Source organism: Meriones unguiculatus, chromosome 19, assembly GCF_030254825.1.
Source record: "Meriones unguiculatus strain TT.TT164.6M chromosome 19, Bangor_MerUng_6.1, whole genome shotgun sequence".
Lineage (NCBI taxonomy): Eukaryota > Metazoa > Chordata > Mammalia > Rodentia > Muridae > Meriones > Meriones unguiculatus.
The window spans coordinates 36301584-36319476 of record NC_083366.1 but is presented as its reverse complement, the minus strand read 5'-3'; the positions used below and the strand labels follow the sequence as shown (position 1 = coordinate 36319476).

Sequence of the window (17893 nt, the reverse complement as noted above, 5' to 3'; positions counted from 1 at the left end):
TTGTGTGACCTCACAGTGTGACCTTCAGTACTCTCTGTGGTCCACACTTCTTTGCTTGCAAATATTCGTTACAATGACTTGCTGGTCTGATAAGAGGCCTCTGGCTTCTGCTACTCTGTTCATACCGGAACCTCACTGGGGCTCCTCTGGGATATCCTGTTGTTGCCCTGTGGTTCTGGATCTGTAGCACAAACCCCTTCCTGCACTCCAGCAGTTCACAGATAAGGTAGATCTCATACTGCCTAATTCAAAGCCCTGGATCTAGGCCTGAGAGGGATCTGAGATTCTCACACTTCATGCCCTTGGCGCCGGCTCATCTACAACACCTGCAATAAGAGCCAGCTCTACCCTGCTGCCAAGAAGGGGTGCAGATCCCACCTTCATAGGTGTGGCCAGTCCTCCTACTCTCATGACCCTGGGGCCAGCTCTCCTGCCTGCAGTGGGAGGCAAGGAGCAAGGGTGGAGGAGGACATCTCTCCCTCATTGATACTGCTGCATGGCAGACATGGGACAGGGCTAATTGTCCCATGCCTATATCCATGGGGCCGACTCACCCACACTCAGGATCAGCTCTGCTGTGTTGCCCAGATGAGTTGCAGGGCCTGCTCTCCTGCCTGCTGTCGGTGGCAAGAGGGGAGGGGAGCATCTTTTCCTCACCCATGCCCTCAGAGCCATCTCACCCACATCCCCGACACCAGCGTAAGCTCTAGTGTTCTGCAGGGCCCACTCTCCTGAGTACTGCAGCTGGTTAGAGTCGGCTCGCCTGCTCTCATGCTTGTAGGGCCGATTCTCCCATGATGCTCATGAGAGGGTGGGGCCTGTTCTGCACAGCCCTCAGACATCAACATGTCCCCCGGTAGCATCCCAGACCAGGGATGGATTTTGGTGGTAACAGACACCTGGTACTGCAGGGCTAAGGATCCAGATGTTGCCCCTGGTGGCAGCACAGACCAGAACCCCACCACGGTCCCAGGTGGTATCACCAGCTGTTCTCATCAGGCTGTGTTTCACTACCCTTGACATCTTTCTGTTTGTCTTTCTCTTCCGTTTCTCTACTACTTACTTTCTCAGGAGTGCTATGCCCTGCTCATACATTGTGGCACCAGGCAGAGGTCAAGGACGGGTCTGTCACCTCAGGCCTGCACTCCACTTGACTGGGGTTCATCTCAGGCTAGCTTCCTGTTCTGCCCTCAGGGCACCAGTCTGGTGGTTGTCTCAGCCTCAGACTCACTCCCACCCAGGGCCCATTGTCCCAGATGGGGTTCTTCTGGTATCCAGCTCTCTTCCCATCCTGGAAGCCCATCCAGGCCTGCCTGGCGTGGAACTGGTGGTGGTTGCAGGCTTGGTTTTTTTCAGATAATGTAGGCTACTAATCATTCAGATGTTCACAGGTCAGAACCCTGAGCATAAACAGCCCTCTCTCCTCTCTGCCACCTACTGACACACGTGTGACACAGCAGCTGTATCTGCCATGTCTCTAGGAGCAGGTGTTATTATTATTTTAAAGCGTGATTCAACACTGCACTCACTTTCCAGGCACCTTGCTCATCCTTAGCAGCAGAAACAGCATGGCCTTGGCACGGAAACAGGCATGTAGATAAACTTAATGTACCGGCAGTTCTGTATAAAAACCCCATGCAGCTATAGCCAGCTGATGTTTGGGGGAGGGGGGAATGCCAAAAACACTCATTGGAAAAAAAAAAAAAACTGCCTTCTTAATAAATAATGTTGGGAAAACTGAAAATCTACACGCACAAGAGTAAAAATAGATCTGTGTATTTTATACTATGATAGATAGATAGATAGATAGATAGATAGATAGATAGATAGATGACCTACAGGGGCTGAAAAGAGTTTAAGAGTTCTTGCTGCTAGACTGGACCTAAATCCCCTACACAGTAGTTAATGGGCAGCTCAGGCTACACCCGGGTCCCCTAATAAGGGGAGTAGGGGCTGTATGTGACATGGACGCTGTTACCTGCTTTATGACCACTTCCCTCTGGCGGGGCTGCCTCTCCAGGACACAGGAGAAGAGGACTCACTCAGTCTTGATTCAGCTTGATGAGCTACGGTGGGTTGGGGGGACCTTCTCTGAGGAGTAGAGGAGAGGGAATAGGGGTAGAGGGAGTTTGGCACCAGGAGGAGAGGAGAAGGGGGGCTACAATCATAATGTGTAATGAATAAATAAATACATTTTTTGAAAAGTTTTTTAAATTTTATTTTATTAATTACATTTTATTCACTTTGTATCCCACCATAACCCCCTCCCTCTTCCCCTACTGGTCCCACCCTCCCTCCCCCTTCTTTACCCATGCCCCTCCCCAAGTCCACTGATAGGGAGGTCCTCCTCTCCTTCCTTCTGATCTTAGTCTATCAGATCTTATCAGGAGTGCTGCATTGTCATCTTCTGTGGCCTGGTAAGGCTGCTCCCCCCTCAGGGGGAGGTGGTCAAAGAGCAGGCCAATCAGATTATGTCAGAGGCAGTCCCTCTTCCCATTAATATGTAACCCACTTGGACACTAAACTGCATGGGCTACATCTGTGCAGGGGTTCTAGGTTATCTTCATGCATGGTACTTGGTTGGAGTATGAGTCTCTGGGAAGACCCCTGTGTTCAAATTTTCCGGTTCTGTTGCTCTCCTTGTGGAGTTTCCGTCCTCTCCAGATCTTACTATTTCCCACTTTTTTCATAAGATTCCATGCACTCTGCTCAACAGTTGGCCATAAGTCTCAGCGTCTGCTTTGATAGTCTGCAGGGCAGAGCCTTTCAGAGGCCCTCTGTGGCAGGTTTCTAGGTTGTTTCCTGTTTTCTTCTTCTTCTGATGTCCATCCTCTTTGCCTTTCGGGATGGGGATTGAGCGTTTTAGTCAGGGTCCTCTTGATTAGTTTCTTTAGATGTATAGATTTTAGTAGGTTTATCCTATGTTGTATGTCTATATGAGTGACTATATACTATGTGTGTCTTTCTGCTTCTGGGACAGCTCACTCAGGATGATCCTTTCCAGGTCCCACCATTTACCTGTAAATTTCATGATTTCCTTATTTTTCATTGTTGAGTAACATTCCATTGTGTAGGTGTACCACAATTTCTGCATCCATTCTTCAGTTGAGGAGCATCTGGGTTGTTTCCAGCTTCTGGCTATTACAAATAAAGCTGCTAAAAACATGGTTGAGCAAATGTCCTTATTGTGTACTTGAGCCTCTTTTGGATATATGCCTAGGAGTGGTATGGCTGGATCTGACCAGGAAAGAAAAATTCTCAACTTCATATGGAATAACAAGAAACCCAGAATTGGCTACCCAGAGGCTATTTAAGCTGTGGGCTGGCTTTCCCCAGGGTCAGATGATTGTTCAAGGTTCCTGAATAAACTGCATTGAAAAATAAAAAATAAAAAAATAAAATCCCCGAAGCAATTCTAACTTAAAAAAAAAAACAAAAAAACATCCTCTACAATAAAAGATCTTCTGGAGGTATCTCCATCCCTGATCTTGAGCTGTACTATAAAGCAACAGTAATAAAAACTGCATGGTACTGCATAAAAACAAAATGATGGATCAATAGAACCAAACAGAAGACCCATAAATAAACCCACACGCTTATAGGCACCTGATCTTTGACAAAGATGCCAAAATCATACAATGGAAAAAAGATAGCATCTTCAACAAATGGTGCTGGTCTAACTGGATGTATACATGTAGAAAAATACAAATACATCCATACTTATCACCCTGCACAAAACTAAAGTCCAAGTGGATCAAAGACCTCAACATAAAACCAGACACTTTAAATGGGCTAGAAGAAAAAGTGGGAAAGACCCTATAACTCATTGGTACAGGAGACAACTTCCTGAACAGAACACCAACAGCATAGACTCTAAGAGCAACAATCAATAAATGGGACCTCATGAAACTGAAAGCTTCTACAAAGCAAAGGACACTATCATTAAAACAAAATGACTGCCTACAGATTGGAAAAGAATCTTCACCAACCCTTTATCTGACAGAGGGCTAATATCCAGTATATATAAAGAACTAAAGAAGCTGAAAAGCAGCAAACCAAGTAATCCAATTAAAAGTGGGGAACAGAGCTAAACAGAGAACTCTCTGTAAAGGAATATCGAATGGCAGAGAAACACTTAAAGAAATGCTCAACGTCATTAACCATCAGGGAAATGCAAATCAAAACGACCCTGAGATTTCATCTTACAACCATCAGAATGGCCAAGATGAAAAACGCAAGTGACAACACATGCTGGAAAGGTTGTGGAGAAAGGGGAACCCTTCTCCACTGCTGGTGGGAAAGTAAACTTGTACAACTACTCTGGAAATAAATAAAATTTTAAAAAGAGCTCTTACTGCAAAATCATGAAGATCAGAATTCAAACCTCATCTCCAAATGGCAAACTGGCTGTATCAATGGTTCATCCCATCTCTAAGAGAAACAGAGACAGGAGGATCAGTGGGGATGGCTGGTTTCCATCCTTGCCAAGAAAATACCATCCCCAGATTCAGGAAGTGACTCTCACGCAAGGGAATAGAAAGAGTGATAGAGGATGCCTTCTCTGGCCTCTGTGTGTATCAGCACACCTCATATACACTCACATAGACCCATACAAACACATACGTATGGAAATAAATCCTTTAAAACAAATCAACTGAAAATGGATCAATACCTTAATGTAAAGCTAGAAAGTGAAACTTCTAGAGAAAAGCAGGAACAAAACTTTAACATATACTCAGAGGTAGAGACATTCTGAATAGGACTCTGATTGCTCAAGAAATAAGAATAATAACAAGTGGCGCTTCATGAAACTAACTTATTTTTGTATCAAAGGGGGACAAAAGTAAAGATGCCGCCTATAGAATAGGAGAAAATATTTGCCAGCCATACGTCAGTCAGATGATTAATACCTAAAATGTACAAAACCTCAAAGGTTAAATAACCCAATTATTTTAATAAAACATGGACAGCTGTAGAACCAAACAGAACATTCTTAAAAAGAAGTGATGTAAGTGGACAATAAACATTTAAGAGTGTTCCATTTCCTTAGGCATGAAGAAAATGCAAATCTAAATTACTAAAGACCTTGGAGAAAAGGTCATATGGAAGTCTACACACACAGACAGAGAAGCAGAGACAGAGACAGTGAAAGAGAACAGAGGGGAGAGAGAAAGAGAGAGAGAGAGAGAGAGAGAGAGAGAGAGAGAGAGAGGGAGTTTAAATGGAATTACTCTGCTAGACACCACAGGATAACAAATAAAAAGCAGCCTAGTGCCAGGAATAGAGTATCTCTTTCATGATTGTTATGCAGTGGGGTCTCATAAACTCCCAAGACATTAAAGTCTATTGCCAATACTCTTAATTACCTTCCAGGCATCTCATACTTGAGTCATAGAATACAAGAAATAAAGCGTTATTGACCTACAAGTTTTTTTTTTCCTACTTACTAGTTTTCATTGTACTTGGAGGTACTATATATACTACTGGAGGAGAAAAGCATTATCATTCTTACGGGCCCGTGAACCCCAGTAGCTACAATAATGACTAGCCTGGAAATACGTCCCCACTGGTACATTAGTGGCATCAAAATCATGAGAATGACTAAAAACTTTTTGAATGAACTGTATAGTCTCTTTCTACCAGATGAAACCTATACCTGGCACCATCATCATTTCCAGAATTTATGGTTAGACAAGTTAATGGTCCTAGGAGAAACCCTGCTACTGTTATTTTGCTAAATAGATATAGTATTGAACTGATCCTTAATGACTTATTGTTATGACCGTAGATCAATACATCTCTCAATACTCATACAAGAAGCTCCTATTTCCTGTAGATGGTAATTAACATAGATACCCACAACTCACCCCGGTGCAGAGAAAAAGAGATTGCTGAATGCTCATCCTTAAATGGACATCTATTCCGTATCCCTCCCTCCCAAGCAAGGCATTGCAGATTATTGCAGAAGAGGGAGCAGAAAGAGTATAATAGTTTATGGTCAATTACAAGGAAACAGAGCCTTCTGGACAGGTAGCTGTACATACAAACTTACAGTGGTTGTGGCAGTGTGCGCAAAACCCGTGCAAACTCAAGGCAGACCAGATCCCAGAATGTGTAGGTGAGTTAGGAATGAAGTGCCAGGCCCAGCTGGTGCTTCTAGCAATTAATGGTGACTGGGAGAGGGAAAGGCAATTTTCTCTAAGAGTGGAGCCTTTGCCAACCCAGCCATGCTTTGAGGGGAGATCACACATTCAAGAATGATTGGACAACACTGATTGGAGTTGATGGTTTAAAAAGACACAGAAATGGTAGGGAAGAGGGGTGGATCTGGGAGGAGTTGGTGGAGAAGGGTGAAAAGAGAGAGAGAGAGAGAGAGAGAGAGAGAGAGATGTTCAAAATTCTCAGAGAACTAATAAAAAAAATGGAAGTATTTTGAAATTCAATTTCACACCGGTCAGAATGATTAGCAACAAGAAAAAAAATAGCAAATACTGATAATATTGTCGGGAAGAAAATTATTATTCCCGCTGCTGGAGGGAATGTAAACTAGGTTAGCCAAATCATTGGGAACAGATATCAAAACACTAAAACCAAAACTACCACAGATCAGCTAGGCCACTTCTGGGTTTGTAATGAAAAGACTCTACAGCCTAGCACACTAATACTTGCACACATATGCTTGTGCTGCCCTATTTGCAACAGGCAGAAGGCAGAATCAAACTAGATCACCGTCAACTGATAAATGGGTAGTGAAAATGTTCATATACCAATGGAATTTTATTCGGCTATAGAAGAAGAAATGAAATCTGTAGGGATGTGGGTGAAACTGGCAAACTTTATACTGAGAGAAGAGACCCAAACTCAGAAAGGAAAACACCGTTCCTTGTCAAATACGAATATCAGGTTTGAATTTTCGTACTTGTCCGTTTAAGTTGGAGTGAGTGTGTGTGAAGACTGGGAACCTAGAAAGAGGCTATAGGTGCAAAGGTGAACACTGCTGTGCTCAGAAGCCATAGCTTATTAAATAAAAAATCAGCATCAGATGAAGTTTACCTCCATGTTGATCAAGGAGAATCCACAGGTTCTCAGAGCAATACAGACTATTGCTCTCAGGTGCCTGTCAGAGCTAGATGGCAAGATCCTGTTGCTGAAAACATCCCACATGCTGAATGCAGGTCAAAGAGAATCATGCTGGAGATAAAAATGGAAGCTTCGTCCCTGGATAGTTTTTGTACTGCTGGGAGGTGCTAGGAAGTCTGTAGAAGGGTGGAGAAAGCCATCAACACTCTTACCCAGACTTGACCTTGTATGTTGTAAAACTGACCTGCCAGGCAAGATGTGCCTATTGGTCTAATAGACACATGGCTGTTGTGGAAGTAACCAACTACTTTCTGGCTAGATCTGAGGTCTGGCATACAGGCAAGAAAACATGCTTTGTAGTCTAAGCCTGGTCTAAAGCCTGTGGCTGATGATGTTGAATGTGTCCAGCTTGGTTTTTAAAATAATGTTTTTAATTTTCTTTTTTATTTATTATAATTATAATTTATTCACCTTGTGTCCCAGCTGTAGCCCCCTCCCTTGTCCCCTCTCAATCCACCCACCCTCCCTCTTCTTCTCCCATGACCCTCCCTCAGTCCACTGATAGGGGAGGTCCTCCTCCCCTTCCATCTGAACCTAGCCTATCAGGTCTCATCAGGACTGGCTGTATTGTCTTCCTCTGTGGCCTGGTAAGGCTGTTCCCCCGCCCCCTTAGGTGGAGGTGATCAAAGACCCAGCCACTAAATTCATTTCAGAGACAGTCCCTGTTCCCCTTACTAGGGAACCCACTTGGAGACTGAGCTGCCATGGGCTACATCTGTGCAGGGGGTTCTATTTATTTCCATGAATGGTCCTTGACTGGAGTATCAGTATCATAAAAGATCACCGGGCCCAATTTTTTTGGTTCTGTTGCTCTCCTTGTGGAGCTCCTGTCCCCTCCAGGTCTTATTATCTCCCCCTTCTTTCATAAGATTCCCTGCACTCTGCCCAAAGTTTGGCTGTGAATCTCAGCATCTGTTTTGATACCCTGCTGTGTAGAGTCTTTCAGAAATTTTTGCAGGTAGTTTTCACACAAAGGTAAGGGGTCACCTGATAATCAGCCTCTAGAGCAGTAGGCAACACTCATTTTAACTTCTGTGCCTATAGTTTGCCTACAATGATGACTTATTGATGCTTTCATTTTTTGACGCTTTCATTTGTTTTACCCCGGCTGTCAAAAACCTGAAGGAATTTTGTTCCTAAGACCTTTAGGATTTATACTTCTATCACTGCCTGATTACAGCTCTGTCCATTTTTGTATTATATCTTATGCTTCTGGCTATAGTTTGACATACAGTTCTTTATACTCAACACATTCTTTGACTATTACGTTCACTGCAGTTGTTTGTCATTCCACATTTTGCACCTTATTTATTTGTTGGATTATACCTTTTAAGGTGTCTTAATATTTGTAAAATCAATTGTGACCAATTTCTATAATGGTTTACAGATCTCCTGACTCAATTACCTCTAACATACAATATGTTTTATCACAGTTTTAAAAAGATTTATTTACTTATTCATTCATTTATTCATTCATTTATTTATCTATCCTGTGATAGGAGAAATCTTGTGATTCCCTTTCCCGTCTACCATGCCTTGTCTACAGCTGTGCTTTTATTGAGTCTTGGGTCTAATGTCTCTTGAAATTTGTAATTGTCATCATTTCTTTGGACATGTGCACCTGCTCTTAATTCCCCAAACCCACTGCCATCCTTTCTCCTTTTAATCATAAAAGTCTTTCATGGTGCCCTCTAGAGTATACTGTAAGACCCTCAATTGCTTTCATAGACAATGCTATGTCAGAGAGGTTGGAACCAGATATGTGAGCTTCTTCCAAAGATACATACAGGAGTTTGCAAGTAAGGTGACTCTGACAGCAGAGTTCTGGAGAAATCCACCTGTATCCCATTCCAGGGTTCTCTGGAGTTCTCATGTGAGGTACTTTGCATCTCTAAAACCCTGTTCACTGAGTGGCCATACTGTACAGTTCCAGAGATTTGAACTTGTCTCCAATCTTTCTGACACTAATTCATCTTCTGAATGTATGTCTTCTATCAGTACTATTTTGTCTCTTGTTACACTGCTTCAATTGTGGATCTATATGCACCTTAGGAAGTTAATTAACCAAGCAAAGAATACTTGCTCTCCTCTATATGCATTCTCTCTTCAAAGTGAAAGATGGATCTTCTATAATATTGTGTGCACTGATACATTCCTAGATGATGGCCCTTGCATTTAAAGAAAATGGTAAGGTTTCATGTTTGAAGGATCTGAGGACCCATTTCATCTGAGGTCACATGTTTCATGCTTTCATATTCTACTTACTGCCAAGTATGCACATTATAATTTTTCAGATCCACAATGATTCATCTAATCCATCTAATTTTAGAAGATTTTCTTTATGTATTTAACAAGGGAGTATCTGTTGAAAAGATTCTTCAAAATGGTAAGGCATAGACAGAAAGATGGACAGATAGGTATATTTACACCAGGTGCAAGCAAACCTTCAGAGAAGGCAGATTTGTAAATAGTGATCTGTGGCCCCACCATTTTTAAGAAAGTATCTTTTCCAGTAAAAGACTGTCTTAATTTTGATGTCATTGCTAGGCCCCCCTCCCAAAAACTAACACTGGTTTGTCTTATGGAATGCAGGGTGATTTGTTTCATATCAGAATTAAGGCCTTGTTGGAACTGTCCAAGGTACACAATATGCTTAATGATGTTGGAGCTGTTATTTCATTCTTTTTGTTGTTGTCATTGTTACTGTTTCCTCATTTTTAAGGACAAGAAAACTTTGTTTATTGACAGTCTATTCTATATGAGCACCAGAAAACTATGAGGTCAATAACAGATGAGGCTTTTGTGGGGATACATCTAAGACAGAAGAGACAGTAGAAGCCTTAGGTTTGCTAAATAATTGAATAATTAATTGCACTAGTTTATGCTAGTTAGTGAATGCAACATTCATACTAACAAGAGTACATCAAAGCAAAGTAATGCAATAAATTACACTGACCTAGGTTTACTGGCCATGGGTGATCTCTCTGAGTAAAACAAAGTATAAAAATATCTGGAGTTTATCTAAGGAAGGTGATGAAAGAACACTTCCTGAAACTAGGTCAGAACATGGAAAACCCTTTGTGCTGGAGAAAAAAGATGGATGGAACATTGTGGCACAGAAGGCAGAAGATTTGTAGAGAGGCATTGTGCTTTGGTCTTGAGCATAAGTTGTTTGGAGTGCTTCTGGGACAAATAGGTGGCTGGACATATGTATCTGGAGGTCAAAGTAAATGTCTGAGTCAACTCTGTAAGTGTGGCTATATATAGTTCTAGCTAGCAGTTAAAAATAATCATCTTGGATGTTGTTGCACAAACAGAAAGCCTGTGTTGGAAAAAAGGCCTGGGCTTTGATGAACTTCTAGTGTTTTAGCTTACTAAAAGGCAATTTTAAAAGGCAGCAGAGAGGTAGGAAAAAGTGCCAAATGCAAAGTGTGTGCTAAGAACTGTAAGAGGCCACGGATTTGGACTCAGCTTCTGCACCGGGACCACTGAGTAATCCAGTATGGAGTTCATCCACGATATCAACACTATCAACAGTTAGTAAGTAGGCTGTGACCCGCTGACTGTTGCTTGACTAGGTTGTAGCCAGTTAAATAGCTTTTTGATGACTTCCTTTTATATGCACTCATCTGAGCAATCTGTAGTCTGCTTTGGTCCTGGGAAAGGTCTATTCCCAAATCAACTTTTCCTTGCTCTAATAAACTCTGCTAACTGTAGTTAGACAGTTAGTTTTCTTCTAACTGTTCTAGAATAGTTGCCCAGACCTGAAGCAAAGCTCAGCCATGTGTCCAGGAGCAGCAAGAAAATGAGCTGTGACAGTCTAATAAATACAGGTTCAGCTGCCTTCTTCCCCTGGGAAAAACACATCATTTGGTTATCCACTGCCTATTGGTCTGCTCTCAGAACATATGCATACAAGTAAAATTATACAGATGCAGAAGGTTGTGTTTATGTGTTTAAGCACACACACAAATACACACGCACGCACGCATGCGCACATACATACACACTCGGAACAATTAATGAAAAAGAGGCTATGAATTTGAAACAGAGCAAGGAAGAGAATATGGAAGGATTTGGAGGGAGAAAAATGAAAAAAGATAAAATCATATTATAAACCCAAAAATAAAAAAAATAAGTTAACTTTTAAAGTAAAACAACAGAACAAAACAAAATTGGTTTCATTTGCTTCTTTTGGAATGCTACATTGCTTACTTGGTGATGGAGAAGCTGATTATGGGCTTGCTAACCCTTCTTTGTTGTTGTTGTTTTCTTATATTGGTTATTGTAGACTCAGCTGCAAAGAATTAATAAAGGAGCTATTTGGCTAAAATAGACAGAACCTTATGTGGTCCAGCCTCATTATTCCCTCCTAACTGGCTTAGTTATGGAGAGCCTGGTTGAGGAGCTTGCTCCAAATACTTGGTGTTGTTCTTCCAGTAGTCATGAAACAGTCTCCTTGGTGTGCAGCCGTCTGCTGAAGGCTAAATGCTCTTTCTCCAAACTCAAGAACTTGAGGATTCTAACCCATCGCAACCATGCTACTGCCCAAACAGACTATGGTGACTACAGGTGGTGCTAATTTATCAAGTGCTCACTACACTCATCCAGGTGATACTCTCATCAAAAAGTGCGAATGATAAAAAGTTGTGAGAGGCCACAATGGACCAAAGCTTTAATCACAATGACTGAACTTGGTAGCCAATTAGCAAGTTTCAAGTGCTCATTTGACTAAGTGGGTAGGTAATTAAATTGCTGTTTATGCCCCCCTTTCACTTATTTATGACTGCTGTTTAATCACAATGTTGCCTGGAGTTTGAGGACGTTGCTCTGGTTCTAAGGTCTACCTCATCTGTTACGTTTTTATTATTATTATTATTGTTATTATTAATTATTATTTTGCTTTGTTCAAGTGAGTGCTACTGAGTATAACAGGTCTAAGTAATATTCATTACCAGAAAGAGGGAAGAAGTTGGAAGCACACACTAAGGTCAATGTCACCGGTGAATTTAGTGGCAAAATGAGGTGTGAATGGATCAAGTGAATTGGAGGACAGGGAGAGGCTACTGTGGACCTGATGCAGTTTGGAGGAGTGACAGGGAAGTGCCAAGCCAGAACAGCCAACTGGAAAAAGGTGGAAGACAGATCATAAAATATTGATCTGTAGGAACTTAAATTTTATGTCTCTTCAAAAACAGTCATTTACCAATGACTCCGATGGGAATTGCATTGGATCTATAGATCACTTTGAGTGTCATGGTCATATTATCAATATTAATTCCTTTGGTTCATAGACACAGAATATCATGCTAGGCTTTCTGTCTTTCTTCAATAATATTTTATAGTCTTAGTCGAAGTTCCCATCCAATTTCTTCTTTAAATCTATCCCTACATATTTTATTTTTTATAACTATTGGGGATGAAGTTGCTTTATTTTTTCAGATATCTTCATTATTGTTTTGTTTTGTATTTTCTAAATTAGCATACAAGACACAAGTTAACATGGCATTATTGAGCAAAGTGTGTTTTAGCTGCTTCTCCTCCCCACAGCCTCCATGTCTTTCTGCTTTCATGATAAACTTTTCCCCTCTGTCCCAACTTCTCTGTTTTATCCTGTCTTGGTCTCTTTTCTAGTTGTTTAGGCTTAGGCCACATTATATTGAATTATGTAGATACATTACAAACTAGGATACACTTATGAGAGGGAACATAAGAAAACATGGATTTTTTTTTGTCTTTCTGAGTTTAGATCATGTCACTTAATACTTTCCTATCCCAACCCATCCATTTTCCTGCTAATTTCATTGTTTTCTTTATAGCTGGATAAAATTCCATCATGGCTACACATACTTTTATTATCTATTTGTTTATATTTCTATCTACTGATAGACATATAAGCTATTTCCAAGCTCTTGCTATCATGCAATAAGCGTGGATGCACAGGTGTCTCCATGGAAGAAAATAGGGTTCTTTGGCTGAATTCCCAGGAGTGGTAGACCTGGGTCATATGGTAACTCTACTTTTAATTATTTTAGAAACCTCCACACTGGTTTCCACAATAGCTTTAGTAGTCTTCACTCCTATCAGCAGTGAATGAGGGTACCACCTTTGCCATACCCTCACTAGTATTTATTGTCTGATATCTCAGTGATAGCCATTTTGACTGGGGGAGGTAATATCTCCAAGAAGTTTAAATTTACATTTCCACAGAGAATAGGGATGTTGAAAACTTGTTAAAATATGTATTGGATATTTGTACTTTGTAGTGGAAGTTTTGGTTTCTTTAAAAACTCAGTTATGTTATATAAACATGTTGTTATTTTAATCTCAGGTGTATAGGGCTGCTTTAGTTTGTCCACAGCTGTTAACTGATTGTCTTGTGCTCTGAGAGAGGTGTAATCTTTGCCATCTGCAGATAGTTTACTTATGAGGATTCTGAGAGGGATGAGAACACTGGAAGGAAGAAAGCAGCTGCTGCTCTCCCTGCTGCTACCCTACCCGCTGCTGCTGCTGGCTCATCCTGCTGCTGTAATTGCTGGTTGCTCATTTGCTGGGACTTCTGGATATCCTAACTATAAAGATTAGACTTACCCCAAGGAACCCAACAACCCTAACCAGCAGGAAGTAGTGAAAAGACATACTCTGCCCCTTTCTCTAACCTTTCTCTTCTACCTAGTGTTAGGGAATGTAAGGGAGATAGAGGTATAAGAACCCAAATAAAGTAGATAAAAGTACATAGTACTTTTATAATAACAGAATCATTTATTTTGAGAACTGTCCACTCATTTTATTAGCTAATTTAGTAATTGGTAGTTTAATTATAAATATCTATGTGTTTGTGTGCCACAGATATCCGTTAGAGGAAGGCAGAAAAAGAGCGTGTTTTGTTACTTGGAGCTGGAATTCTAGGTTATTGTTGACCACCTAACATTTTGGTTTGGCGAATTGAACTCCCAAAGAGCAGCAAGCATTCCTAACCCCTGAAACCTCTCTCCAGCCACCATTTCAAATTTCAAATTAAGGTCTTTAATCCACTTCGGAATGTTTTTGTAAGGCTAAAAGATATAGCTTAGTTCCAATCTTCTTCAGGCTGATGATGTGAAGTTCAGCCAGCACAGTTAGATTGAATAAGCTTTTTTCCATTTAATGTTTTTTTGACACCTTTGTTGAAAATCAGGTAGCTATAACTTGGTTTATTTCTGGATACTCTGCTTTGCTATATAGGTGTGCCTGTCTGTTTTTATGCCAATATCACACTGTCTTTGTCACTACAGTAGAGACAAGTGCCTTTGACATCAGATATTGTACTACCCAGCTGGGTTATTTCCCCTTAGAATTTCTTCGGGGTCTTTTGTACTTCCATATGAATTTCTGAGTTATTTTTTTCCTAGTTCTGTGAAGAGTAAAATTTCAGTTTTAATGAGAATTTCATTGAATCTGTAAATTTCTTTTATTTATGGAGCAATTTTTATATTAATTCTGCTAACAGAATATCTTTCTACAGTCCAGTATCTCCTTTGATTTCCCTTTTCATTGTCTTGAAGTTTTTAATGGGGAGAGCTTTCACTTTTTTCTTAAGTTTATTCCTATAGGTATCAATTATTTGGGATGTGTTATGGATGAGATATTGTATTTTTTATATCATATCTAAGAAGTGTCATAGAAAGGTTCTTCTCTACCATATCTATTTGAAATTCTAAATGCCTCTTGTGTTTTGGATGCATGTTTCTTTCTCTAGGTTTTAGGTGTTTTCTGATAGTATTAAATAAATTGTCTATTCCATCTATTCCTTTCAATTTTATCTCAGCTTCTTCTATTGCATGAGTTCTAGGGTTTGATGTCTTGAATGCTTCCCAGACTTCTGTGTTCTGTTTTTGCTCTTCTGTGGCTGTGATAAACAAAATGACTCAAACAACATAAAGAGTAAAGAGTTTATTTGGTGTGTACTTCCAAGAAACAGTCCATATTTGAAGGAAATTAGAGCAGAACCTCAAGGTAAAAACACAGAGTAAAAACCATGGAAGAACACTGCTTATGAGCTTCCTCACTAGCTCACTGCTAAGATAGCTTGGTATACAGCTTAAATCCATCTCATATTTGAGACTCCTTCAGATGACTCTGTACAGTCTCAAGTTGACAACTGCAGCCAACAAGGACATTTTGGAAATATTAGGCATGCTCATTATTTTTTCTTATATATACCTGAGTGTATATTTGTGTCATTTGTCTCCCATTCATACCTGAAATTTATTCTTCTGTGTGTTCTTATATGCTGTAGCTGCTTTTCTGTTGTAGGTTTTATTTGATCAACCATTTCTAACATATCTTTTCTATTATTTTTCAATGTATAAATTCCCCTGCAAATATATATAAATACATATATATCCATATGTATTTATATGGATACATATATCCATATAAATCCAAAGTGATATAAATACATATATCCATATATGTATTTATATCATTTTGGAAACATCCAAATGCATAAAGCAAATATTATTAGATTTAAATGGAAATATAGACTAGATTAACATAATGATAGCTGGGAACTTTGACATTACATTTTCTCAAGGAGCAGAATATCTAGATAAATATCTGAGTTTTACCAGATTATAGAGCAAATGAATCTGATAAATGTTCATATATTTTATCCAAAAGATTCAAAATACCTGGTTTTTATCAACAAATAGAATACTCTCCAGCATCCTCTCACATCACCATATTTTTAATAATATAAACTCAAAAATAGAAGAAATAATTTATAAAATTAAATCTTTGTACCATAGTGGGATAAAGCCAGAAATCAACCAAAAGAGTAGCACACAGGAGATAGAACGGCTTACTGCAAAATGACCAGTGAGTCAGGTTAAAAGGGGATTTTAAAAGACCCTAGAAATCCCGATGAGATCTGATAGACTAAGATCAGAAAGAAGGAAAGGAGGACCTCCCCTATCAGTGGACTTGGGGAGGGGCATGCGTGAAGAAAGGGATGGGAGGGTGGGAACAGGAGGGGAGGAGGGAGGGGCTTATGGGGGGAATACAAAGTGAATAAAGTATAATTAATAAAAATGAAAAAAGACCCTAGAAATAAATGAAAATTATAGCACAATGTGCCAAAAAAATCTGTGGTATATAGAACATTTTTTTAAATCAGAGAGAGGGACATTTATAGCAATAAATGCATGCATAAAAGGAGAGATCTAAAATAAACAGCCTAAATATATACCCAAGAGCTTGAAATGAAAAAACTAAGCTAAAAATTACTAAAAAGAAAAAAAATCAAAGCATAAATAAAGCCCCTACTAAAAATAATACAAAGGATAATATAAACAAAAAAATTGGTTTTCTTTGATTCTTTGATGCTAAACAAAAATGCTAAGCTTTTTAAAACATAATATTTGTGTTGATTATTTAGAAATTTCACATAATGCACCCAACACTTCCAAGTCCTCCCAGGTTCATCCCTACCCTTATGATCTCCTCCAAAACAAGAGAAGGAAGGAGGAGGAGGAGGAGGAGGAGGAGGAGGAGGAGGAGGAGGAGGAGGAGGAGGAGGAGGAGAAGGAGGAGGAGGAGGAGGAGAAGGAAATCAAGTCCAATTTGTGTTGCCCATATACTAACTGGAGCATCGTCAAACTGCCAGTAACCAGCCAGTACCTTAAAGAAAACTAAGTCCTTCCCTATTCCCACCCCTGTCAGAAGCCATTAACTATGAAGAGCTACATCCCTATCATAATTCTAGAGTTTTCTTCAATGGCTTCCTGTCTAGAGTGTTTCTTTTGGGAGGAAAGGAGGAGCAGAGGTTGTCACAGAAGCCTCTATGTATCTCATTCTCAACTATAAGTCTACCACTACAAAAGAAGCTTCCTTGCCATTTATAGTCAGCAGCAGCTGGACCTTGGACTTCACATGGTTTCTGCCTATGGTGTGGACTGCAGAAATCTACAGGGACTCAGGAGACAGTCAAGCCACACACATCAACATGTCATTCAATGGTAACAAGGGCCACAGACATTCACATGGCTTTCTGATGGGACCAAGGACACCAACATGACACTTGTCAGCAGCACAGACCATGGATGTCATCATGGCCCCAGATGGCAGCACTAGCCACATATATCAACATGTTCTTTGGTGGTAGCATGGACCACAGATACCAACTGGCCTTTAGTGGGAGCACAGTCCACAGACATACACAGAGTACATAGACATCAACATGGTTTCAGGCAGCCGTACCGACCACAAATACTCCCATAGCCTTTGGTGGTGACACAGAGTATGGATATCAACAATGATAAGCTTTTAGTTAACCTAACCAAGAAAAAAAAACTGAAATATACAAAGGAATAAAATTCAAGAGGAAATGTGAGACATTCAGATGAATACCACAGGAGCATAAAATGTTACAAGGAAGCACTATGAACAATGATATGTGAAAAACAAATGGGTGAACCTGGTGTAGATGAAATAAATTCCCTCAAATATACAACTTACCCAACTGGATCAAAAGAGCTGGAAAATAGACCAGTTATGATTAACTACACTGAAGCAGTAACAAAATCTCTTATCCCAAAATGGCCATGCTTGATAGTTTATTGTTGAATTCTAGAAAATATTAAAAAAAAGTAAAGCTAACTCATTGTCTGTAAGTCTTTTTTTTTTAAGATTTATTTATTTGTTATTTATACAGTGTTCTGCCTGTGTGTGTGCCTGGATGTCAGAAGAGGGCACCAGATCTCTCTATAGATGG

General features: G+C 40.0%; 1 non-coding gene across 1 annotated transcript; it reads right to left on the bottom strand.

Annotated features, from left to right (window-relative positions):
• Window positions 1–1358: 1358 nt before the first annotated feature.
• On the bottom strand, window positions 1359–1488 carry LOC132649363 (small nucleolar RNA SNORA17). The gene has a single exon (XR_009587809.1). It is a non-coding gene; the product is annotated as a small nucleolar RNA SNORA17 (small nucleolar RNA).
• Window positions 1489–17893: the final 16405 nt, after the last annotated feature.